Source organism: Panthera tigris, chromosome X (genome assembly GCF_018350195.1).
Source record: "Panthera tigris isolate Pti1 chromosome X, P.tigris_Pti1_mat1.1, whole genome shotgun sequence".
NCBI classification, from domain to species: domain Eukaryota; kingdom Metazoa; phylum Chordata; class Mammalia; order Carnivora; family Felidae; genus Panthera; species Panthera tigris.
In genome coordinates this window covers 87684528-87709531 of record NC_056677.1, presented here as the reverse complement: position 1 = coordinate 87709531, position 25004 = coordinate 87684528, and the positions used below count along the sequence as shown (strand labels likewise).

The window sequence follows — 25004 nt, the reverse complement described above, 5'->3', positions numbered from 1 at the left end:
TCTCTCATCCAACACATTTTCCGAGACGGTCCCACTGCTCCCTTCCAGAAGAGCAGGGACAAAGACCGTCTGGACCGATGTAATGACCTCTTCCCCTCCGCCCAAGCACACCGGAATTCCAAATGTTCGCGTTTCCTTCAAGCACAAATGGCTTTTGCTGCTGATCCTCTGCTCTGGGTTACCCATTTCCTGCCCAGCCCTGGCACAGCAAACGTGTCTCTGTAGCAGCTACCTCAGGGTAATTTGAGAAGGAGCTCTAGGCCACCACATGTGGAGAAGGAATCAGGGGAAGACACATGTGGAATAAGAATCTCCTAGAGAAAGATGCTGGGCTTTTCGCAAAGGGCCTGCATAATATAGAAATACCAGCACCGGCTATTTCTAGGATGCCAGCATCATTTACTCTAAGGTGATTTTTTTATTATTACGATATCCTCCCCATTGCAGCAACTTTCATGAAATCCCTGACACTGTTCCATCAGCCTTGGAGTCAGCAACTACCCATGGCCTGCCTGTGTGAAAGTCCTGGGCACATATAACCCCTATCGGCCTGGATCCTTCATCTGGTACCTGCAGTATCTGATTGGTTTCTGCCTAGTTAGCTGTGCGTTGTTGCTGAGCCTGTTTGGGTGGGGAGAGTGGGAAAAATGGAGCAAGGGCTCCAGCAGGGAACTGTTCTCAGTTTTCCCAGACCCCCTGGCTCCCCAGCTCTCTCTCCTTGTTCTTTGACTCCGCTTCTGGGCTCCAATCTTGACCAGGCCCAATATGCCTTGCCTGGATTGCTGGGTCCTCAGTTGTACCCGCCAGCACTTTCAAAGCTCCTCTTCTGCTCAGCTCCTGGGCTGGTGGCAGGTATCTGTCTGCCTGGCCACTGACCTCACCTGAGGATGTCCAGCCAGTTCCTTCTGGCCTTTTCCTCCTCACCATGCCAGGGATGCTCATTCATGGTGGGGCCACACGTTAGAAGGACTTCAGTGGATTCGCCCTGGGGAGCAACTCCTTCTCCCTTAAGCTAAATGAGAAAGCAAGAGTACTGTTCACATTCATCTAGCCTGGGCCTTGGTTTCACCCATTGCTGGACCCACGTTTTGCATGGGCCTTCCAGCACTGATTGCCAGTGCTGCAACCCCATTCTGGCGTTATCCAAGAATGCAGGCCTGGGGCCCTAGACAAGGCTGCTGAGTAGGCAAAAAGTGTTGCACCCAACTCTGTCTGCCTTTCTATAGCATTTTCTCACCCCCGTTCTCTGTGCCCCATACCCTTGTCCCTCCAGTGCCCAGGCTGTGGCTGGCTGTCCTCTGGATGCTTAGAGCACTAGGTGCCAGGCATGAGCTCCTGCTCTACACTGCGAGTTTTCCAGTGTGTTGCTTTGGAGCCCTACAGAGCCATCAGAGTGATCTTAAGGGCAAGCAGAGGGCCCATCCACTGGGGCCTCATGCCCCTCACCCCAGCCTCAACTACTTAACTATTATGGTAGCTATGCTTGTTTTGTTTTGTTTTGTTTTATAAATTGGGTTTTCCCTTGAGACTCTGTTTGATAAAAATTTTAAATCACTACTCTAGACGTTTCTCTCACCATGCCCAAATTGACCTACTCCTTCCTTGACCTCTTTCCTCTGGTCCTACACTCCGCTAAGGGAAAATGGAGTGCTAATCAAAAAACCATCCCTCCTGATATGTTAGCTGGCCACAGGCTGGCTGGCAGTGCCAGTGCCTTCACCCAGGGGAGATGGTAAGGAGAGCAGGCAAGTTGGCACTCAGCTTCTGGCATCACGTGACTGCCTCCCACCCATCGTTAATAATAATCTCTCAAATTTGCATAGCACTTGACAATTTCTAAAGCACTTTCACAGACTTTATCTTATTTGATCCTTTGGAAAGCCTGTGAAGGCCGCCAGGGCAGGGGCTGTTATTTACATTTTACAGACTTGGGAGACTCTCGAGACCATTTAATCATTGCTAAAGGAAACTAGTCGGTCTGAGCTAAAGGGCTGGTTCAAATGAACAAGTATTGGAACAGTGGTTTATACAAGGAATGACGGGAGAGGGAGATGAGGCAAAAGGGAACAGTAGAGCCTGCGCTGCCTTCAACCCACCAGCCCAGTTTGTGAACAGTTTGGGAAGTAGTATGGAACTTTGGGAAGGGCTGACCCCAGGAGGCAGAGATATTTCCCCTTCTCTGTCATGGTGACTGTTCAGGCTCCTGAGCCAGCCATTGTCCTAGTCTCATTCCCATTTTACAAACCTGACCTGATCACCCAGATCCTTTGGGGCTCAGGAAGCAGAATGTCAAGTCCCAGAACCAGAAAGGCCATAGAGAACTAGTCCCACCCTCATTTTATAAGCATGGAGGCAGAAGCCCAGAGACAGAAAAAGTGTTGCCCAAGGTCACACAAAAAAGCAGAGGCAGAATTGGTTGACACCAAGATCTCCTGACTTGTGGTCTAGAGTGCTTTCTATCACCCATGGCTGCCTCTGCATGTGTGCGTGTGTGTGTGTGTGTGTGTGTGTGTGTGTGCACGTGCGTGTGGTGTGAAGGAAGGCTGTGTGCAGTGCCTGAATGCCTGTCTGGTGAACTTCTGTGGCCTGGACTTTGTACCCATGTGCAATGGCTGGGAGTTAAAGCCATTTATGGGACCTGGGGTATGATAGGGTGTGAGAAACACAGGGTTTAGGGTTTCTCTCCCAAGGGGATTCACCCATATAAACTGCTCCAGGTAATTAAAATCCCAAAAGAATTGGCAGCTGCTTGCTGAACAAATTAGACTCTGCCTTTATGGGCATGTTCTGTGCTGGAGATCAGAAGGCCCTCCCTGATGTTTGGTTCATTAGTCATTGTTCCCTGTCAGAGCAAGCACTCAGAAAATTGGATGTCTGGCAACAGCCTGTATTCAGAAATTCAATAGCAGGAGCAGAGACAGCAAGAGCTAAGTGTCTGGGACAGTGCTACATGCACAGTAGGTGTTTGGAAAATGCTTGTTAGCTAACTAATGAACTAAGTAAAGAAAGCCTTTAGTCCTCTGTGCTATTCGGAATGAAACAGTGTCAATAACAGATCTGATTGCTTTTCAGCCGAGCCACATTTGAACTTTTTAATATGCAGACTGGCAGGACTTGGATCAAAACTCACTGGACCCTAGATTTCCTATGCAGATGGCACTGCTTAGATCACAGTGCCCACCACTTGGATCTCAGACCTAATAGACTCCCTCTAAGTTTGCCCATGACCTCCTTCTAGTCAAATCCAAAAGCCTTTTCCAAGTTCTAGTCTTAGTTGGCCAGAACAGAGTAAGCCTGGCAGAGGACAAGATGAGGACCCAGGGCAGGTGGGCTTTAAAATGAACTTTTCCTTCTTTACCATCTTGCCACAGGCCAGGCCTGCCAGGTGAATTGGACAGATGCTTTAGTATTGTTCTTAAATGTCAGGGAAAGATTTTGTTTTTGTTTTGTTTTGTTTTATATCTTATACTAAATGTCCCTAGTTCAAAATACCCAGGATTCCTTGCAAAGGTCAGCTAGCATAGCAGGACTAAGAGAGTCTTAGAAGCTTTTGGCAGTCGCTAAAGGTTACTGCTGGTGTCTTGTCTATAGGCCAAGGGAGTGAACTCTGTGAGGGATTTCAAATGTCCTTGATGGACTTTTCCACCATACTAAGAGCCATTAGAAAAAGTACTTTGCAAGTTCCCCTAACTATCCAGTCACTCCTTCAGATCCCCTCCACCAAGGAACAGAGCACTAGGTTTTACTGAGTGTGGACTCCTTTTGCCTTTGTTGGGAAGGAGAATGTATGTGAGTGTGTGTCTATGTGTCACTGTGTACCTGAGTCGGGACTTGAGTGTGTGGAGGGGATTGGGGTAGTAATGTGGATATACATTTTAAAAAACTGGTTTAAATATGCAAAAAAATGTATGAAAAAATGTACGGTGACTACATTTATGTGGGTTGGGAGATACCTGTGTTTGTGAAGGGGCAGCTGGAAGGATAGCATCTGGGAGGGATGGTGTTCTCGTGTGTATGACATATGTGTGTAAATCCATCTGAGTCTATTCCTGTATTTGGAACTTGAGAGTCATGGCGAGGAAGTGTATGTAAAAGAGGTCTGTGTGCTTGTGTGTGTGTGTGTGTGTGTGTGTGTGTGTGTGTGTGTGGTGTGAGGGTTTGTGAGGGTGTATATGTCTGGACTATCCTCAAGTCTTAGGCTTGCCTGGGAGAACCATCTAGGCCTCTATTCCCCATTCTGTACCCCAGACCTCCTGGAATTCTCTGCCTCTGCTTCTTCCTCCTTAGGAAGGTATTTTCTACCATGAATCCCCCCACCTCTCTGCTTCACGATCTCTAGCACTGCCCCCCTTTGCTGTCCCCTCTCCCTGGCCACCTGCAGTTTCTACCAACAAAATGGGGGTGACTCCACAGTTGAGAAGGGCAGCATTTAATGATGGGGAAACAATCTCTGAGCCAATGAAATGTCTGCCTAAAGGTTGTTCTTGGATCAATGGGAATCCTGTGGGTCACCCTTGGACAGATTAACATCATTAAGAAATGTAATATAGATATTCAATCCTAGAATTGGGTGAATTAATTAAAGCCTTGTTTTTAGTTCTGTTGAGAAGAAAAATCATTTATTATCTTTAGTCTGACCCTGTGCCTTCAAGAGGACTCTTATTCTGTGAAAATAAGGGCTGAGGTAGGCAATTCACACATACTTGTGAAATCTAAGCAGATTATCTCACCAGTGGCTATAACTGTAATAAACTAAAGTGACATGGTTTAAAGAAACAGATGTTTGGGGCTGACAATTGAAGTGCAAACATGACCCTAATTAACAACTTGGTTAATAGTAAGTAGTTCACTCTTTAGGGATATTAGCTAAATTCTCAGTCTTAGCTATAACATAGGTCACTAGACAACCTTTGTATTCTTCCTATTAGCCATGAGAGATTTCTAGCTCCTCAGTCTGTGAGGCCACTTGTGTAATAGGAGAGAAGGAAAACCAAGAGACAGTTCTGATTGGAAAGAGCATTTTAAGAAAAGTGTTCCTAAATACCCAGGGTTCCTATCTATAAAAGTGTTCCCACCATTAAAACCAGTCCCCTCATATTTTCTCCTAGGCAAACCCATAGCAAGGTGTATGTTAATACCCACAAATGAGCAAACATGTTCTCTAATTTCACCAGTTTCCTATCAATAACTCACTCTGGATCCGATGTAGTCATGCAACTAGATTCAGGAAGACCGCCACTTCTGAAAATGAACCTAGAAAGCATCCTGACACCCTTGTTGCCAAAGAGATGGACAAAACAGAGTAGAGGATGCTGGGAAATGGAATGTCCAGCTTCTGGGCTTAATGACTGCTTGGTGTGAGGCACCCCACCCTTCTCCCAACTGCTTATTTGTTATTTCATGAAGATGGGATGGGGAGGGGTGGTTAAATCAACTGACATGTTGGCTTTGGGTGGCCCTCCCTTCAAGAATAGCTCTTTCTTTGCCACAACAGATACATCCAGTTGCAGATTTTCATCATCACTGAATACACTTGCAGATGAATTCAGAAATTATACTGGCCTCCTCAATTGTTGCTACTGAGTTGAACAAGCACTATTGAGACTGTCCTCTTGGCCATATCACTGTCTGAATGCCACAGGAGGAGGGAGGAAGGGAGAAAAAAAACACCAAAAGCATGCTTCTCACCCTTCAGGAGTTTTGGGTCAAGTTCGGGGGTGGAACACATGCAGAGAAATCACTCAAGAACAATTATAAAAATATATCTCCACATATGCAGAAGAGCACATGCCAAAATGTCTTATAAAATGGTGGGCTCCATAAAAACATGGGTGGAATTAAGTAAATGCCAGTTGCAACTGTCTGGAATCTTGGTGCAGAACTCCTTGAGTGGAAAGTCAAGAAAGACCTTGTTCTAACTGATGCTTGTATACCACAGGCCTGAGCAAGAACAAAATGAACTGATTTAGTGGGCATGATCATCTTCCATGCTGAGCTCTTTATTTTAATGGAGCTTCTCCCAGATATCCAGGTCACCCTGTCTCAGAAAACAGCATGTGCTGTTTCCACACCAGCCATAGTAAAGGGTTGGCAGCTTCTAGTATTGCAGGGCTGGCCATGTCAGAGAGGGAAGGGCCAACTCAGCTTCAGCCCCAGACCATGGCTTGAGCACAGACTCAATCAATTTAATTTTGGCCTAAGTATGCCACAGTCAGCCTGGTGGACTTTGACATCTGCCTACAATCTGGCCCCAGAGTTTGCTCCCAGTTGGGAAAGCTGTCCATGGCTTATCACCTTCTCAGAGCTGGTTTGCACTCCCATCCACCCACATCCTCTGTGTTCACAACTGGGGTATTAGGTCTGAGTTGGGAAGAAGCAGGTGGGCTTTGAATCCCAAAGGAGTGGTAAGGGCCAAATACCTGGGTTTGTCCCCCATCCACCCCACCAGGGGGAAAATTAGGGCTGGGCTTCCTCCCCATTACAGACCTTGAAACCTCAGTATAAAGAATATTCTAGAAAGGGTGAAGGTGGGGAAGAGCAGGGGTTCTGAACCCAATTCAGGCTTGACATTGAGCCCCAGGTATGATGCCCACCTGGCCCAGCAGTGTCAGCAGACATAACTATTGGCAGGCGAAAGGGGTCTAGAGTGCTCACAGCCCCACACCACCCTCATGGCCTCAGCTCATCAGGCTACACTGCCCACTTAGAGCTGGGTCTATAGCTTCTGGGTCCCAAAGCACCTTCTTGGGCTTCAGGTTGGTGTATCTTCTTTCAACCATGGCCAGGACCCAGAAGTCTTTGGGATAGTGCCCTGACTTCTGATGCCAGTTGTTCTGCTAACCAGCAGAAGTCTCTGCCTCAGTCTGGACCTCAGTTTCCCCATATGTAAGATGAAATGGTTTGACTAGATGATTCCTAAAGTGACGACTGGCTCTGATGTCCTGAGAGTCTACATGTCTTCCCTTTTTTCATGAGGCAAATGCTTTTTGTGGGGGATGAGGGACAAGGGACACTTGAGGACCTTCAGTTTGGAAGCTGGTCCAAAGTTCCCAAGCTGTGTTTGTTTTCGTTTCTCCCGTTGCAAAGGGCCAAGGGCCACTCTGGTTTGGGCCATGGGCACAGTGGGGCAGCGGTCAGTGGTTTATGGTCACCCTGAGCTGCTTCAGGTGGAGTGGCCACCTCCCCCTTGGGCTGGGGAGGAAGTTCTGTCACTCCTGCTGGCTTCGGCAGGGCCCCCTCACCTGTGCGGCACCCTTGCAGCTGATCCTGAGAGGTTCCCTCAGAGACCCGGCCTCCTGTGCCTCTGTGGGGCTGGCTGGGTATGGGAGTGAGCTCTGTGCTGGGGGCTCCCAAGGAGCAGGGACTTCCAGGGACGATGTGAAGAGCCGGTGCGGGCCCCTGGGCCAGATCAAGTTCCCCTCAGGAATCTGGGAAGCTGGGGACTGGTGGAGGCCCTCTGGGAGCTGGTTGGAGTGGGGGCATTTTGTCATTAGGCCATAAATGAGCCTGGAGGATGGGAGGGGACAGGGGGATCTGTGACACTCCACGCTCCGGTTCCTGAGGGAGCCCCAGAGGCCTTCAAGCCCGGTTCCTCACTTCACAAGGGAGGAAGGAGACAGGCTTCCATGGAGCCACAGGACCAGGGATTGGAGGGAGGGCTTGCTGGTCTGTGTGATCACATGACCCTGGGACTTCCCCTATTTCCCAGTCCTTTCCAGGGAAACATTAGTGAGCTGGAAGGAGCCTAGGCAGGGAGAATAGTGATGATGTGCCACACAGAAGGCAGCGTCAGCCACAACAAACAAGCACAGCCTCTCAGACAAACACAAACACACACAGTCTCCACCCCCGTCTACACACACACACACACACACACACGCACGCACGCACACACACACGCACACATGCCTAGGCCTCACTGCACACCCGTCTCAGGCCCTCTGCCACTCTGTCTTTCTGTGAAGACACACTGGTGGCCCAGCCCACATCACCTGTTGGTACAACTTCAATTTGCCAGGGTGCAGGGAGGAGCAAGGTTCCTTGGAAGGGGAGGGGCATTTTCCAGAGCTTAAAAAAAAGACAGAAAGAAAACAAAGTAAGGCTGAAGTCCTCCCACAGGCAGGCTCGTGCTCCGGGTGTGCTTTCGCAGGCCAGAAACTACAGAACTGGGAGTACTGCCAAGTGCTTTATCAAAGGAAACAGCCCGCCCAACAGCTGGAGATGGGCTCCTGCCAGCTGTGTGTGGCTCTCCGTCTCTCCTTCTCCTTTTCTCTCCCCTTCTCCTTTTCTCTCCCCTTCTCCTATCTCCATCCATCCGTCTCCCGCAGCCTTGCACTTTGCATTGGGAGAGCCTACAGACGGACTTCCTTGGACCACAGGGTACCCTTGATGTTGAGTAACCGAACAGAATGCAGCCCCAGCTGGAGGGGCCATCTTTGCAGTAGGGCTGTGCTGCCCAGAAATAGGTCTCCTGGCATTGGTGGCGGGCATTTCTGCTGCAGCTGGAGCCTTGGGGAGACATAGTCAAGTAGTCCCTCTGTAGCCTCCTCTTCGCCTACAGAGGGAGGCGGGTGCCTGGCTTGGCTGTGTGTGTTGGTGGCAACAGGGTGTTTTCCAGCAACCTCAGCAACTTTGCCATCCATATTCATTAATTAGTTAATTACTTGGATTCATTTCTCTAAGCCTTGGGCTTCCTGGGGAGGGAGGAGACAATGTGCCAGTGGGGGAGAGCTCTGAAGAAGGGTGTTCTCCCCTTCCTGGTGGTGGAGGGTCCGCTGGCAGATGTTAAGGAGAGAGAAGGCAAGGGTAAGCTCCTGTGGTCTCACCTCTTCTCCTAGCCCTCACCCATTTCAGGCTCTAGCTTTGCCAGTTAAAGCGGCCAGCACTATCCTAAGAGACTGCTCTGAGCTGCGTTTGTAGAAGCAACTGAATGAAGAATGGTTCCAGTGGGGCTGCCCAACTCCAAGAGTGGAGCTGAAAGGCAGCAGCCCCATCCCTGGGGAGGCCCAGGGGCTTAGTTCTGTTCCCTGACTGAGCACAGCCTGCACCCCTTGCCTCAGTTGACCCCTTGGGGTGGCTCAGGGCAAATCTAACATCTCCCCTGTCAATCTGGCCACGTCTCAAGGCTAGGGACCCTATTGGGTTTGTCTCTTTATTCACAATGCCTGCCACGTGCCAGGGGTAGGGGATTAAGTAATGTCTGGTGACCCAGTCTCTGGGGAAGCCACTTTAAAGCTTGGGTCTTAACAAGTGGGAGGCAACACCTTGGTCTGTGTGTATTCCCCAAGGTTGCCATGTTGGGCTTATTTGTTCTTTAGCGGTTTTACTGAGTGAGTGCCAGTGTCATGACAGGCACCACGCTGGGGGTAAGGGGGGTTACCAAGAGACAAGCTGCAGACATAGATAATCTTAGCTGGGGTGTCTGGTAGGCATTCCACTGCCCATCCTCCCTCTTTCATACCCTCATCTGCCATCCCTCCCATCATTGTGGTTCTTTTCCCAAGGCCAAGCTCTTGGATCTTCCCTCTTACCCTTCCCTTCTTTCCTTCCCCAAGGTTTTTTTTGTACAAAGGAACGAATAGCCTTAGTCATAAGGTCCCTGTAGTGTAATGAGCACAGGCTTTGGAGCCAGAGAGACCTTGCATTGAATCTTCTGCAGCCACTCACTCTACCTGGTGGGACTTTGAGTAAGTTGTTTCACCTGTCAGAGCCTCAGATTCCCCCTCTGTAAATTGAGAATGATTCAAATGATACCGACCCTCTAGGGATTGGAGAGGGTTAATTGAGATAACATGTATACTTGTATACTGTATATGAAGTGATTTGAACTATGGTGCTAAGTAGGCACTCAGTGAATGTTAACTGATGCAGTGTGTGTGTGTGTGTGTGTGTGTGTGTGTGTGTGTGTAGCTTGCAGACTTGGCATACCAGTTCCTCTGCACATTTAGACCTTGTGGTATCAAGATTTCTCATTCCTAGTCCAAATACTGACTGCCTGACCTTCCTTTGGCAGCAGCCTCTGGGAGCCAGGCAGGCAGAAGGATACTGATGTGGGCATGTATATGATTTTGGTATCTAGGTCTTCACGAATAGAGGCTTGTGGGGCTTGCCCCCTCCAGTTCCCTCATAGGGGCACTTCCGATGGTTGGCAGCAGCAGCACGTCAGCTGCAGGGAGCAAATGGTGTGAGGGAAGAGATTCCAGGTCTTCTTTGGCTACGGCTGATTCCTTATTTCCTCTCCTTTCCCAGTTTGGGAGCATTTGTTGCTGTCTGAAGGGCCGGGCAGTGCCAAGACCACAATAAACAGCTTGTCCAGTACACACAAGCTCTTTGGACCCTGAAATGTCAGCTGGCCAACTGGCTCACAGCTAGACCCCGCTGCGTGCCATTTGCATCCGGCCCCTACAATGCCGCTCAGCACTTGTAGAACCATGTGTCATAGCAACAAGCCTGGGAGTGGGGGGTCCCATGGGACCCAGTCCTGGCTCTAGGGTTGCCAAGTTTAGGGACTGCACTTAGGGTCCCCCATGAAAACAAAATGACAGGCTTAGGGACCCAACTCTGCAGATCTCAGACCAGCAGAGTGGCCTGCCCTCCCCTCCCCACCAGGCCTGGCCCCATGGGCAGCAGACCGCCAGATTCCCTATGCCCCATATGGCTGAACCACTGAGTGGTGTTGGGCAGAGATATCTCACCCAGTGAATGTTAGTCGTGTGTGGAGCACATGCCTCCAGAGGGTACAGACAAGAGCAGCACAAAGGGCAAGAGATGAGAGGGAGAGGTAGCAGGATCTGGTGGCAAAAGTGCCAGGCCAGAATCCAGGAAACCTGGGCTCTGCTCCCAGCCCCTGCCACCAACTCCTTTGGCATCCTTGAGCAAGATCGCCCAGGGGGCAGGGTTGGGGGAACATGCCCAGGGCCAAGGCCTTGCCTAGGAGAAGATGATCTGTGAAATCCAGTTCATGCATTTGGGCATTGGGGGTAGGATGTTTAATCAGGAAAATTTTCCACTGAAGAGCTACCTAGTTGCCTTTCAGTGCCTTGGATATATCCTGACCAGCAAAGGAACCAAACTTAGTGCCCAGAGGACATATCAGAAAAGAGGGAACCACTTCTTCCCAAATGTCTTGCCCTTTGCCTTGCCAATGGGCAAGGAACCCTGCCATGGAGAGAGAGGGCAGAGGGCACAGTTGTGCCTTAGCCATGGAAGGCCTTGTGATTGTCCTTATGTCTGCCTCTTGCAGTCACCCAGGACAACTCCTCTGGGGTGTGATGTTTGTCCCTGGTCCTATGAGTGTGTATGGAAAAGGCATCTCCTGCTTCATGCCCCATTCCTCGATGCCCCCAGTGTCCAGAGACCCACACCCTGGCACACACTTACTCTTGGAAAATAGCATAAAATACAGTTGATAGAAGCTATCAGTGTCTGACACAGAGTAGGTGGTCAATGAATATTTGTTGAATGAATCCAGGCTAGAATAAATTGACAACACTTTCATATAAAGAACTGCATTTAATAGTAGAAATTTCAGGCTCTGTGGTGCGACCGGTTTAGGGACAGGAGGAAGAAGCCTGTTTGTGACCATGCAAATAACAGCATAGGAGCAGCCATCCTCTGTGTGCATGGAGAGAAGGTAGGACACACCCACTGGAGGTGGGGGAAGGATGTCTGGGAAAAGGGCCAACATCCACTCCAGTCTGAGGGCCTCAGACACTTCCCAGTGCAGGAAGGCCCCATGGTGTTTTCTAATTGGCTTTCTAGTTGTTCTCTTCCTTAGCAAAGGCCCAGTGAGGTAAAGCTAGGGTAGGGCTCAGCCTCCAGGATCTCTACTGGAGCTCTGAGCAGCTTCTGGTTATTTGCAACCAGGAGCCAGTTGCCAGGGAGGGATTTGATTAGCATTTGCCTGAGAGATGCAGGAGGGCCATGGCAGGGGTCTTCACGAGCCATTCATACCTCAACATGCCCCCTCTCTGCCTTAGATTCAGGGACTCTGGGACCTGGGGGCTGGCCTTTGCAGATTCCTGGCTTCACTTGCCAGATTCCTGTGTTGTCTATGCCTTCACAGTAGGGTGGGTGAGAAAGAGCAGCTCAGGAGGAAAAAACAAACAGAGGAAAGGTCTCCGGGTCTGTTGACATTATAAGTGCTATTGATTTTACAAGATTTTTCCATTGGAAGGACAGTGAACTGACCTCGTTTTGCAGCCAGCTCAGGCTTTGACGCCACTGTCTAGGCCATGAACTGAGAATACGAGAGGCTATGGCTTTATCTCAACACATACTTGATAGTCACCACTCTCGACAAGGCCAGGCTGGGGCCTCCTGGGGTGGGATGTGGGAGGATGTGAGTGGTTACCAGCCTCTCTATTCCTTCTACCTTTCCCCAGGGGCGTTTATGACCCTGGGCGCAAGCGCTCTCAGATCTTGCTGGACCTGGATGGCAGGTGAGGGGGGATTTTCAAGTAAGAAGGACTCTATACATAAAGCTCAGATGGGAAGAGGGTGGTTGAAAGAGCACGGAACTTGGGGTTCACTCCCCCAACGGGAGTTGGGGACCCGGCCTTGAGTCCCAGCTGGGCCACTAATTAGCTGGCTGATTTTAAGCCAATGACTTCCCATCTCCTGGTCTCAGTTTTCTCTTCTGTTAAGTGATAGGTAGAATCAAATGATCCCTGAGGTCCCTTCTCGCTCTGAAATCCAGCAGGTTTGTGAAAAAGGCAGAAGTTAGGAAGGAGGAGAAGATAAAAAAGGGAGGAAGGGGCAAGAAGGAAACATTTCAGTAGAGTACAGAACGGGGGGAATGGGAGAGCAACAGAGGTGCCCTGCATCGCAATGTAGTAGAAGTGGCCCCGAATGGAGACTAGGAGGCCCATATCCTGTTCCCAGTTCTTTCACTAATGAGCTGTATGACCTTAGGCAGGTCATTTCCCCTGCTTTTTACCTCCTTCAGGTAGGAGGAATTAGTTGGCTCCCTGCCCCTAGGGACTACTTTTTTGTTGGGAAACCTAGGTATATACACATGGAAAGCAATCAGGGAATAGAATCCGTGCCAAGTGGGGTGACATGGACAAGAGGTGCATTTGGAGAAGGGGAGGGAAATGGTGGCTGATGGACTAAGGCCTTGCTGCCTTGCAGCAGCCCCCAAATCAGACAGACCTGGATGAAGCCCCTGCCTAGCAGTATCACCCTGGGCAAGTCATTTACTCTATCCAAATTTCTCTTTCCTCACTCATAAAAGGAGGGAATTGAACTAATTGATCCTCAAGGCTCCTTCCATGTCTCTGAATATGTGGGAAAACAAAACACAACCCAAAGAGGCCAGAAGATGCCAAGTAGGCCAAAGGGGAGAATTGCGCGTTCAAGGAGGAAGCCAGCTGGTGTGCGTCAGACATGTTTGCCAGAAGAAAAGAAGAATGGTGTTCCCAGAGCAATAGTGGACAGGGGAAAAGGAGAGGAAGAAGGGGAGGAAAGGGCAAATCAAGGTCATCTCAAAGTAGTGACTGGAAGGCATATTGATGCATGTTCAGGGAGAGAAGGCTTGGTTGATAAGGAGCTACCTCCTGGCCCAGAGGTCTTGAGTGGATCCCAGACTAGATGCTGAGGGTGGTGGTGAGTGTTATAGCAGACTAACCAAAGGGTAAGCCCGGAGTGGGGAGTGGGAGCACTTTCAAATTGGCAGGCCTTCTTCCATGGAGGAGAGGGTGGTCAGTGGCCCATCACTAGGAATTTGATACTCTTAGATTTTATACATTACTGATCCCTGCCTGGGACCAGAGAGAATGTCTGGGAAGGTGTGGAAACTGAGGTCCTAAAAGAGGATTCAACCTGCCTGGGGTCACGTGATAATTTCATGGCAGAGCCAAGAACAAAAGTTGGTCTCTTTCCTGATTCATGTGTCTCTTGTGTGACCCCTGTTCCATCCACTGGATGCTCTTAAACGAATCCTTGATTGCAATTGTTGGCTTCTTAGGGGAAAAAAGCAGGATGAAGAAAAGTCAATTCCAGGTAACTGAGGCTCTCAGGGAATTGGGAGCCAAAACCATGCTGGAGGGTACCTGGTGGGCCCTTTGGCCACAGGGCCCATGCTTGGGACAGGAGCAGTGAGGGCTGGGTTAGGGGTGAAGAATATGGGTTCCAGAGTCAACAAGGTCCTCAAATCTCAGCTCTAGGCTTGTGACATTGGACTGGTCACAACCTCCCTGAGCTTCTATTTCCTCATGTGTCATGTGTAAAAAAAAAATTACATAGGGTTGTTGTGAGGAATAAATGAAATAATGCATGAAAAGCGCTGGACACAATGGTACATAATAAACTCTCAATAAGTAGTAGCTATTATTATTATCATTACTCTTTCCATTACTGGTTTAACAAATATGAGAGTTTGTGATCTTTCTTACCAATGTCCAGCCTCCATCGAAGACCTAGACTCTGTCCTATTGATTTCCTTCTTCCCTCACTTACCTCAGAGTCCTACCACTGCTCCCTCCGACTGCTTAAACTTTGGGCCCCTGAGACTGCCTTCACCATCTCTGTTATGGGACCAGCTTTCTCAGTGGCCTCCAGAGTCTCACCTCTCCCCCAGACCTGCCTGCCAACATGGGGGCCCAGCAGCAGGCAGAGGGAGGGAGGCAGGTGGGCGGGGGCCAACAAAATGAGGACATGCATTGCTGCCCCGTCACGGGTCCCTGGCAAGGCCTGCCAAGGTCACCTTTTGCTTCTAATTTCCTCCTTTGGGGAGGAGAGGGTTGAAATGAAGCCCTGAGGGAGCATTCAGAGGCAAGCGATGGCTTTGCCTCCCCCCCGCCCCCCCCCCCCCCCGCAATCTGGGAGAAACTTTCTCTCCAGTATTTGCCAGGCCAAGGGACTGCCATGGCCCCTAATGTAGGAGCACAGCTACAATATCTGTGTGGAACTGTGGTAGGCATCACTCTCCAGCCTCTGGGAAAAGGCTCAGGGGCCTCTGATTCTGGGGAGGAAACCCAAGTTTCCTCAGGTAGAAAGACTCTTGGGTGCGGTCCTTCAGAGGGAGCTGATTGCTTATGCTGGGAAATTCAGAGGGTGCCCCAAACTGCTCCCAGCCTTTCGTCCCTGGGGCAAAGGTGGGGTCACCAGAGAAACTGTGGCACTAGGCCAGGGAGGCCCGAGATCACATGCAGGTCCTGCAGATGAAAGAGCCCAGCCCATTCTCAGGGTTGAGAGGTGAAGGGGAAGATGGGTGGGAAGAGCAGGCTGGTACAGGGCCTGGTGAATCTAGAGGTGGAGCAGGCAATTACCTATCTGGCAGGATTTCAGGGGCCCCAAAGCAGACTCCACTCCCAAATCTACCGCCCCCCCCACACACACACACATCTGTAACCAAACAATGGTATGTTTCTTGAGCACATGCTGGGTGTTCTGCACTGTGTTCAGCCTCGATAGCAAATTGTCAGGTTCAATCATTACCACCCCCCGACCCCCCCGCCGACCAAATCCTTCCTCTTAAAAGATTTGGTGGGGGTGGGCTGAGTTCAGGGCTGAAAGAGCATTGGGCACACCCATGGCCATGGTCATGGCCAGAGAGGGAGAGAGAATGGCTGGAGGCCCTTGGATAGTAAAGGAAAGCTTGTGGGTGACAAGATGGGTGGTGAAGGGGACAGGGGCAGAGCAAGAGATGTTCTTAAAGCAAAGCAGAGGTGCGTAGGAGACCAAATCTGGCTAAGGGCCAAACCCTGGAGGAGAGACAGAATGAGAAAGAGGAAAGGTTCTGGGGCACGCTGACATTTTTCATAAAAGGAGGGCACTGCCATGCAACCTGAATAGGTCCTTCAAGCACAGCAGAAGGGAGACATAATAATTCCTGGTATTTGTCCGGGACCTTGCCATTTAGAAAGCTCTTTCTCTTTCTCTGGCTCTTGCTTTCGCACTCTCTCAGACACACACACACACACACACACACACACACACACACACACACACTCACACTCACACTCACACTCTCACACACACTGGCTCTTGCTTTCAAGCTCTCAGACACACACACACACACACACACACACACACTCACAAACTCACACACACTCCTTTACTTTTAACAGCTCCATCAGGGTGGGTGGGGCATGGGGTAATTACTCCCATTTGACAGATGAAGAAACTGAGACTCAGAGGGATTAACTGATCTGCTCAAAGTCACACAGACAAGTTTAATGGCAGTGCAGGAACCAGAACTTTGGTCTCCCAACTCCTGGGGCAGCAAAGGCCAGAATTGGCCTAATGAACACTCAGAGCAGAGTATGGAGGTAACCACCTCCCAAACATTATCTCAAGAATTCTGGGAAGGGCCCCTGCCCCATAAATAATCTTTCACTCCACTCACTAATACCTGAAATTTCACTCTTAAAAGGTTCATCATTTTGGACTGAAACTGTGGCCCGTGTTAAAATGGGAAGGGTGCTGGAGAAAAGAGTGGGGCCATGGGAGAAAATCTCAGTGCCTCAGAATAATGCCTGAGAGCGTTTCTAGGAGAGGGCCCTAGCCATGGAGTGGAGGAGGGGAAGCAGGGGGTGTGTTAGGAGGGGGAGGGGAGGCTGTGCTGGCCAACCTCCCCTCTTTTGCGTAAGAAGGGGAGGAGTTGCGTCAGAGCGTGAATGCGGGCAGGGCAGACACTGAGAAGGGGGGCAGGCTTGCCCAGAGGTGGGCCTCTGAGAGCTCTGATGGGTGACTGCACTGGAGTCCTTGAAGGGAGGCGGGTGGGGGGCGGAGTAGGATTCCTTGTGGCCTTGGGGGAGGGCAGCAGGCTGGAGGCTGGAATTGTGGAGGGGATGGGGGTGGGGGAGCTATTCAGGGAGCTGGCCTGGAGCCAGGGGCAGCCCCAAGGGGGTGAGTGGAGGCTTGAGAGCTCTGGGCCCCATTCCAGCTCCTGACCTTGAGTCACCACGCAACTCGGCACTTTTCCTACCTCAGCCCAGACACTCATCAGTTTCTCTGTTATCTCGGCTTCCCGTTTTACAGAAAACTGTGTAAAAGTTACTCTCCTGACTCCTCCTGACCGACCCTGCCCTTCCTACAGCCCTTAACTGCCCTCCCATCCAGCATCCTGCAGGCATCCTGGGCCTCACAGAAGCTCTTGCCTGCTACCTAAGGTCCTAGAGGCTGCCCCTGCACCTGATGATCCTGAGCACAAAGGCCTGAGGGCTTCACCCAGCCCTTGGCCTGGGTCCCTCCACTCTAGGCACAGCTGCATCTGACGAGGTCGAGGCTGAGACTATTAGAACGGGCAGCACAGTCAGAAGTTGCCTTGCCATTCATTCATTCAGGTCATTCACTCATTCATTCTAGTATTCCATTTGTTGAGTGCTGCTATGTGCCACACACTGTTCTAGACCCTTGGCATATGGCTTCATGGAGCTCCCCATCTAAATAGGGGAATCATTCATCAAATAAGCACCCAAGTAAATATAAATTTGCATCCCTGATTCTCTTGTTTTATGTTTGGGGAAAACTGGGGTCCAGAATGGTTACAGGACTTTTCCAAGGTTGTTCTGGTAGCCAGGGGCAAAACCAGGCCAGAACCCAGGTCTCCTGATTACTATTCCAGTGCTCTTTCCACCATGTTCTGGAAAGAATACAGCACAAGTATAAGGACACAGTATTTATCCCTCTCTGTCTATCCAGACTTACCTATAGTCAGAGTAGCATGTGGCCTACTTGGCCAGTTTTGAAGATCACTGAAAAACAACCTACCCACTCCCACTGTCGTTCTCTCCCCCAACCTTGTTTCCTCCCCAATCCCATGCCCCACCCATGCCTGAAATACCACTGACCAAAATCTGTGGGTTAAAGCCCCTGTGATCTGGTGGAGCAAAACAAGTTAAGTCATTACCTGCCATTGACACAAATACATTTCTCTAATTTGTCCTTTAGGATTGGCCCTCAAACCAGGTACGTTTGATTTGGAGGAGGGAGACAGAGTCTCCCCTGAAGTGGGCACTGCTAGGGAGGGCAGGGCACCCAACATAGTAGTAAGGGGCCCCATGGAACTCCCAGCAGCAGGAGGGCACAGGTCGCCTGAGGGAACAGGCAGGAGGAAGGTACCTGTAAAGGAAGCAGGAACGTTCTGAAGACAGACTCCTACTTCACAGTTTAGCCCTGGGGGCCAGCCCTGCACCAACAGCATGATTGGTGACATTTTGTTTCAAAATACATGTTTACATTTGGTCTTTCCTTATACTAGATTATTATACTGAGTCTTTTGTCCCTTCCCTGGCCTGGTGTGTGAGTAATTTGGACTTATTTGCAGTTACTTGAGGGGCCTTCCCAGAGTCTGGTCAAGCAGTTGCCATTAAACAGTCAGCCAGTCCCTGAGTTGAAATGCAGATCCATCCCATTCTGACATGCTAAGCTCCCCCCCCCCCAATCCAGGGGACTGAGATGGGAATCCTTTAATCAATGGAAAGAACCAGCCCCGACCCCAAGGGCTTCCCCACCCTGACCCTGAGAGGTTCCCAGTTCCCCTGCAGTTGTGATGCAGAGGGTTCAGTGGGAAGGGACATTCGTGCCTCAGATGCCTGGAAATCTCCTTAAAACAAAGCAAAACGCCTAGCCAGAGACAGCCTGGAACTTTAGAATCACACACCAGGGGATCATATTTGGCCTCTGCCACTTACTAGCCCCACTTACTAGCCTGGGGACCCTAGGCAAGTCACTTAACCCTTCTGAGCCTCTGTTTCCCCATCCACCAATTGGGCCTAATGATAATATGATACCCATCCCCCTACTGTCGATCCTCCAACTGCTGATAAGGTTCAAAAGGCTAATGTATATAATTACTCTAGCACAGTGCCTGCTAAGCTAGCAGTACACAGGAGCCACTGATATTATTATTTGGACCAGATGTGGCTTTGAGAGCTCCCAGTGATAGGTCAAGACCTAACAGCTGTCCATCCCCACCTGCTTATTGAATCAAGGTTTTCATATGTCAGGTTTGCTTAAAGCAAGGCCCACCTGCAGGGCATTCCCCGTGCTGGTGATTCATGGGTGGGATGTATTCCACCCACCTATTTTAAGCTGTTCTACATTGTCTTCCCCCTGTCATGGATGTGTTTACACAGGGGAGGACAGTCCCAGTCAAAACAAGATGAAAATACACTGCTGGCTGGGAGCCCCAGGCTAACTGGTTTCAGGTCCTCTCCCAGCTGCCAGCGCCTCACAACAGGGCCACAGGGAGGAGTGGGGGGCTGTCCCCCCACCCTGCCCCCCTCCATTGACCCGGCTCTGCCTGGTGTTAGGCGGTTGGCCATCACCTGGTCAGACCAGAATGGGTTTCAGGGAGGAGGTTCTGCCAGGCTTTTACAAGAGTATGAAGGAGGGGTGCGGAGGGGCAAGGGCTGGCCTGGCTAGCTCTGGTGTGAGTGTTGTGTCTGCTGCCAGGGCCGCCTGGTGCACAGGCAGAGAAGGCGACTGCCAACAGAGAGTGGCAGAAAATGGCCAAAGACAGCTCCCCCAGCAACCTGCCTTTCTGCCTGGCATTTCCCCCACTAGATTTCATTCCTTTGGGTTAATAGGAGGCTCTTGGGAAAAAGAAATTACCCCATGGGAGGGAGAACCCATCAACCCCTTATCAGCCAATGGAGCCTTCCTGGGGGTCAGTTTGTCACCCGTGCCAGCTTATTAATGAGTAAGTCGAACTCGAGGAGGGTGTGTCCAGGGAGGATGCCTTGACAAGCAAGCAAACAAAATCCCCTGGAAAGGGAACATGGAAGTTAAATGTCCCCAATAAGGCTCAGGCATATCCCTGCTCCTCACAGATTCTTCAGAACCGTTTTCCCAAGGAGGGCAGGAGAAAACCATCTCCTTTGTCATAAACTCCACTGCTCTTAGAGTTTGCCCACTCAGGCAGTTTGGTTTCTTGACAGTGAGTCCAGGAATATGGGGGTACATCTGCCTGGCCCCTGAAAGCCCAAGGCCACTAGTCAGCCAGGACCCATTGTGAGGCCCCTTCCCAGGCAGCACCCCACCTGTCTATACTTAGCCAGCCTGAGTCAGTTCTCCCAGAAGCCCCCCACTATTCAGAACCACACCAGGCAGGCCGTCATGTTCCTTCCCTGAAAAAAACTGAACATTTCCCCTTCTGAGAAAGACTTTTCATTTTAACAGGGATCCTCAAGACTTCAAACCCAATGGTGACATTAACAGTGAGAATTTCCTTAATCTTGGCGGGTATCAGGGTATTTTTGATCAGGACAGGTTTGTGTGTGTGTGTGTGTGTGTGTGTGTGTGTGTGTGTGTGTCTGCCCCCATTCGCCCCCACCCACCCCACCCACATCTTTCCAGTTAAATGGCTGTCACTGGCTCAGAATGAGGCCTGCTTGCCCCAAATCCCTCTTTGATGTTACTGCCAGCTGAGACTTGGCTGCCCTGCTCTTGGGCTTCATCACCCTCCACTGCTCCCTGTGGGTGCTCTGTTCCCAACTGACCCAGCCCCTCCAGCTAAAGATGGAAACTGACCAGAGTCCTAGCGTTAGTGGAGAACCAGGAGCACACACGGGGGTGAATTATCCCTTTTTACTGAAGAGGTCAGGCCTCGGTTCCAGGTCATTAGTGGCCACTTACTCAATTAAATTGTGTTTGGGTTGGGTTTCCCAAGTATGTTTGATTTTCACTAGTCTTTCATGTTTTTAACTGCAGAATCGCTCTCAGACAGTGATTGTCCCCAAATTAAAGCATTAACAGAAAGCAAATTCATGAATTGGCCTATAGTTCCTCCCTGCGGGAGCCATTAACAAAGTTCTAACACTTATTCAAACCTTTTAGTTAGTTATTAAGTACATATTTACCATATTGAGACTGTGTGCCAGGTACTGTCCAGACTCTGAGGGTACAGTGCCCACTTCCGGTCATGGTCTTATCTGGCTGTGCCTTTAGTCCTGTTTGAAAGACAAGAGGTCCTGCCGACTACTGACTGCTTGTGCCATCGAAGAGACTCTCGAGGCCAAAATGTTATGCAAGTGACAAGTCCTGTGTACAGGGACAGATTGCCAAAGACCTCCAAGCGAATGAGTTAGCCTCTTGTCCCTCATGCTAGCCCCTCCCCATAAGCAGTACCAATAACTTATGAAACCTTGGAAACAAAAATTGAAACTGGGCACAAAGGTAGCAATGCCAGGCTTTGAAATTGCATTGATAGGGCTGCTTACCCAGTGAGCCATTTTGCCAGCAGTGTTTGGGGCCCGGGACCCTTACTTATGGAGTGATCATGTGGCCCTTCTGACTTTCCGAAGAATACAGCTATGTCACTGACAGGATAGCCACCAAGTCAGGAAACCTGGGCAAATATGTATATATATTACTGTCAAGACATTGTCAGTCTGCAAAAATAATACAATGATGTTATCTGTTTCCAGACTTTGAGGTGTCTATAAACCTATCCACCTTGTATGGTGTATATGTTGGGGAGGGAAGCATCGTTCCCATTTCATAAATGAGGAGCTGGCAGTACAGGGGGTTTAGAACCTTCCAAGCAGTCCCCCAGCTGGCTAGTGGCCAAAGTGGAAAAAGAACTCTGGCCTCTTGACATATTCTCTTCCTACTTGACCAAGTTCATGTAGAAAGCTGTGTTTCTGAGGGAGCACCTCCCTTGGCATGTGTATTAGGGCAGTCCCTCTCGATTCTTACCATTATTCTCTAAGGGCTCAGGACCCAGCTCTGTGGGCCAAGCCCATTATTGCAACAGCCTATTGTTGGAGAGAAATCATCCGGTGATGTGACAGATGCCTCCAGATTACCTCCCCACTGTGCTCAGGCCCCAGTGCCCCAAGATGCCCAAGGAATAACTGTGAAACTCCTTTCTTCTCCTCTGCTGAGCTAGTAACTGTCTATACTTGGCCATTCCTCAGTTTCCATATTTACTTTAGCTCTCCTGAAAGTCTGTCAACAAACTCCATGGTATTATTAGTTTTAGCAAATAACAGGATGTCAAACCAGGATTCATTACTTTGCTGTTAGAGTTCTATCCTAGGACATAGGAGCCAGTGTTCATCTTATTTTTTAAGGTGTATGAGCTTTGGCAGGGAGCCTTCCTTAGGTAGGCAGGCCCACCGTACTCTACTCAGTCTATAGGCCTTTAAGCCTGCTCTGCCCACAAAGACCTGGGACCCTTCTGTCTTTGCTTGGTGGTACAAAGTTGTCCGGAAGTAGATTTTTTAAAAAATCAATAAATACTTTGAATTTCCCATTTTTGTGGGTTCTGCTGTGGCCTTTAAAACAAGTCTGTGCTTGGTAAGGTGGCTTTGGAACTTAACATACATGTTGTCGAGAAGGGCGGGGGTGAGGATGGTATCTTAAGCTGGCACCAAGAATTTCCAGGCTTTGTATCCAAAATATCTTTTTCTCTTCCAATCCCACCCCCTGCACTGCCTGTCTCAAGGAGCAAGAGAAGAGGATAAAAGGGTCACTCTGTTGCTGACAGGCAACCAGGAAGTTCAAGCCTTGGGGGAAGCATAGCCTTTGTTTATTTAAGCCCCAAACCTAGCAGGCAGTATAAATTAAACATAAAAATAAAATAAAATACCAAAACACAGGCCGGATGCATACCACAGAGAGAGAGCATCTAATTCCCCTTCTGCCCTCCCTTGGAGATGAGCATGGTTGCAGAGATCCTAGTAACTCTTTGTAGTCAGCCCCAGCAGGCTCCTGAGGAGGGAATGAGTCACACCCCTCTAGCCTACCTCTGACAGACCCACATTTGACCAGGTGGTGACAGGCACAGGGCTGGCGAAGAGCTGACTTTTGTAGAAGGGAGGCAGGGCTGGTTAATTGACCAAACTGTGCTGTTGGAGAAAACTCAGCTCTTCCCTGTTCTCTCCCTCTCCCCGGGTTCTTCTCCCTTCCCACCCTGTGATGCCCACCCTCTGCGTCCCCAGCCTCTCAGGCAGAGTTCCCACCGACAGCTGTGAAGTGTCTTAGAAGCAATCTGTTCCTCATAACAGGTGAAATTTGTCAGAGACTGGTTTATAAATTAGAGCAGGTTTGGGTTATCCTTCTTTTAGCAGTGCTCATTCATGTTCTGATCAAATTTTCAGGAGTTGACAAGGCAAGGGAAAGCGAGTGAAGGGCAGACAGACCTTAGGCCCAGAATATTCTGAACCCCATCATGGTGTATCACACAAAGTAAGTCTTGGTGACCCTGACCCTCTGGGGACTCTTTGAGTAGACCCTGTCTTGGCTGTCACCTTTAGGCCAGTGATTCCCAAAGGCAGTTCCATGGACTGGGACCAGAAAAGCTGCATCCAAACCATCTGAAAATACCCTTCCCAAGTCACACACTATTCCACCGGATTTTCTAGGGCTGGATGGAGCCCAGGACATTCATATTCTTCACAAGCTCCCCCCCAGGCTGATCCTGATATTAAGAACCTCATAAGCGGGGGTGCCTGGGTGGCTCAGTCAGTTGAGCGTCCAACTTCGGCTCAAGTCATGATCTCATGGTTTAATCTCATGATCTCATGAGTTTGAGCCCCACGTCCGGCTTACTGCTGTCAGTGCAGAGCCCACTTCGGATCCTCTGTCTCCCTCTATCAAAAATAAATAAACACAAAAAAATAAGAACCTTGGGGCTCCTGGGTGGCTCAGTCAGTTAAGTGTCCGACTTCGGCTCAGGTCATGATCCCACGGCTTGTGAGTTTGAGCCCCGCGTCGGGCTTGCTGTTGTCAGCTAGGAGTCTGGAACCTGCTTCAGATTCTATGTCTCTCTCTTTCTCTGCCCCTCCCCTGCTCGTGCTCTGTCTCTCTGTCTCTCTGTCTCTCTCTCTCTTAAAAATAAATAATCACTAAAAAATTAAAAAAAAATTAAAAACCTCATAAGGATCCATTTCTTTCCCTCTGCAGCCCACCAAGCAAGGTTTACCTGCTGTGTGTCCAGTTGTCTTCCAGTGCTGATCTGCCCCTGACCACTCTGTTGAAAGTAATATGAAAAATGAGTTCATACTTAAGTATGCATAACCGATCGTGGCAGAATGTGGCACTTTCCCAGGGCTTTTTCATGGAGATAAAAAAAAAAACACCTTTCTTAATTCCTCAAATTATAAAGAAGTCCAGGAATGATCATTAGAACCCAAGAGTATGACTCAGATGGTGATGTCGTTAGGCAGTACAGCAGCTAGGTCAGGCAGACATCTTGTACTGAGAGGATTTTTTCTCAGTGCCCTTTAAATCACATTTCTCAGGTAACCAGTCACATAGCATCTGTGCCAGGACCAGCTGTAGTTAGAACGGTCTTCTTCTAGGAGCCTGTGAGGATCCTTTCTTTGGTGTTCATATGATTGCGTGCAAGCAGTGCTTGCTTTTATTTTTCTTTTAATTTAATGTGTGATCGACATCTTTGAAACCTGTGCACCTGGCAGCACGAGGGCTTCCTGTTCTTGGTGTACAGTGGGAGGCTTCAACTGGTTCCCCCAGTACCCATCTGACTGCCTCTCCATGCTTCTCCCAAGAACCCTATCACCTATGACTCTGCACAGCATGCAGCCGGCCCTGGATGTCAGGGAGAGCCAATGCTGTGTCTTTTTTTTAATGTTTATTTATTTATTTTTGAGAGAGAGTGCAGGGGAAGGCCAGAGAGAGAGTGAGTGAGAGAGAGAGAATCCAAAGCAGGCTCTGCACTGTCAGTGAAGAGCCCGATGCGGGGATTGAACTCAGAAACCATGAAATCATGACCTGAGCCAGAATCAAGAGTCAGACACAACTGACTGAGCCACCCAGGAGCCCCCAAGGCTGTGTCTTTTGATATGCTGGCTTGGTCTAGAGTGTCCTGCCTTGCCATCTTGCCATGTCCTGTTGTCTTACTACTTATTTGGGGTCAGGAGGAAGCTGGCAATAGCCAAGAGAGAGACAGAGACAGAGACAGAAGATATGCATGATGTCCTTCTCCTGCCTATCTCTGTGAATTAGACTTGGTGAAAGGCTGAGAGAAATGTTTGCATGGATGTGTGTGCCTCTGTGCTTCTCTTTCTTCCTGATAAGGTATGTATATTCCT

At 49.7% G+C, this 25004-nt stretch overlaps 2 protein-coding genes across 3 annotated transcripts in view; one reads left to right on the top strand and one right to left on the bottom strand.

The window, feature by feature from the left end:
- The window catches only part of NCBP2L (nuclear cap binding protein subunit 2 like), a 51377-nt gene extending 45958 nt beyond the window's left edge, over nt 1–5419 (bottom strand). The window contains exons 1-2 of one of the 2 annotated variants that reach the window (XR_006213571.1): nt 5194–5419; nt 533–1012 (exon numbers count right to left, since the gene is read on the bottom strand). The gene's annotated coding sequence lies outside the window, so the exon portion shown is untranslated. Of the gene's footprint in view, nt 1–532; nt 1013–5193 lie in introns of those variants that run through there. The other variant, XM_015541311.2, reaches the window with a different exon arrangement.
- The window catches only part of TSC22D3 (TSC22 domain family member 3), a 61763-nt gene that overhangs the window by 25688 nt on the left and 11071 nt on the right, over nt 1–25004 (top strand). The gene's annotated exons all lie outside the window — the stretch shown is intronic.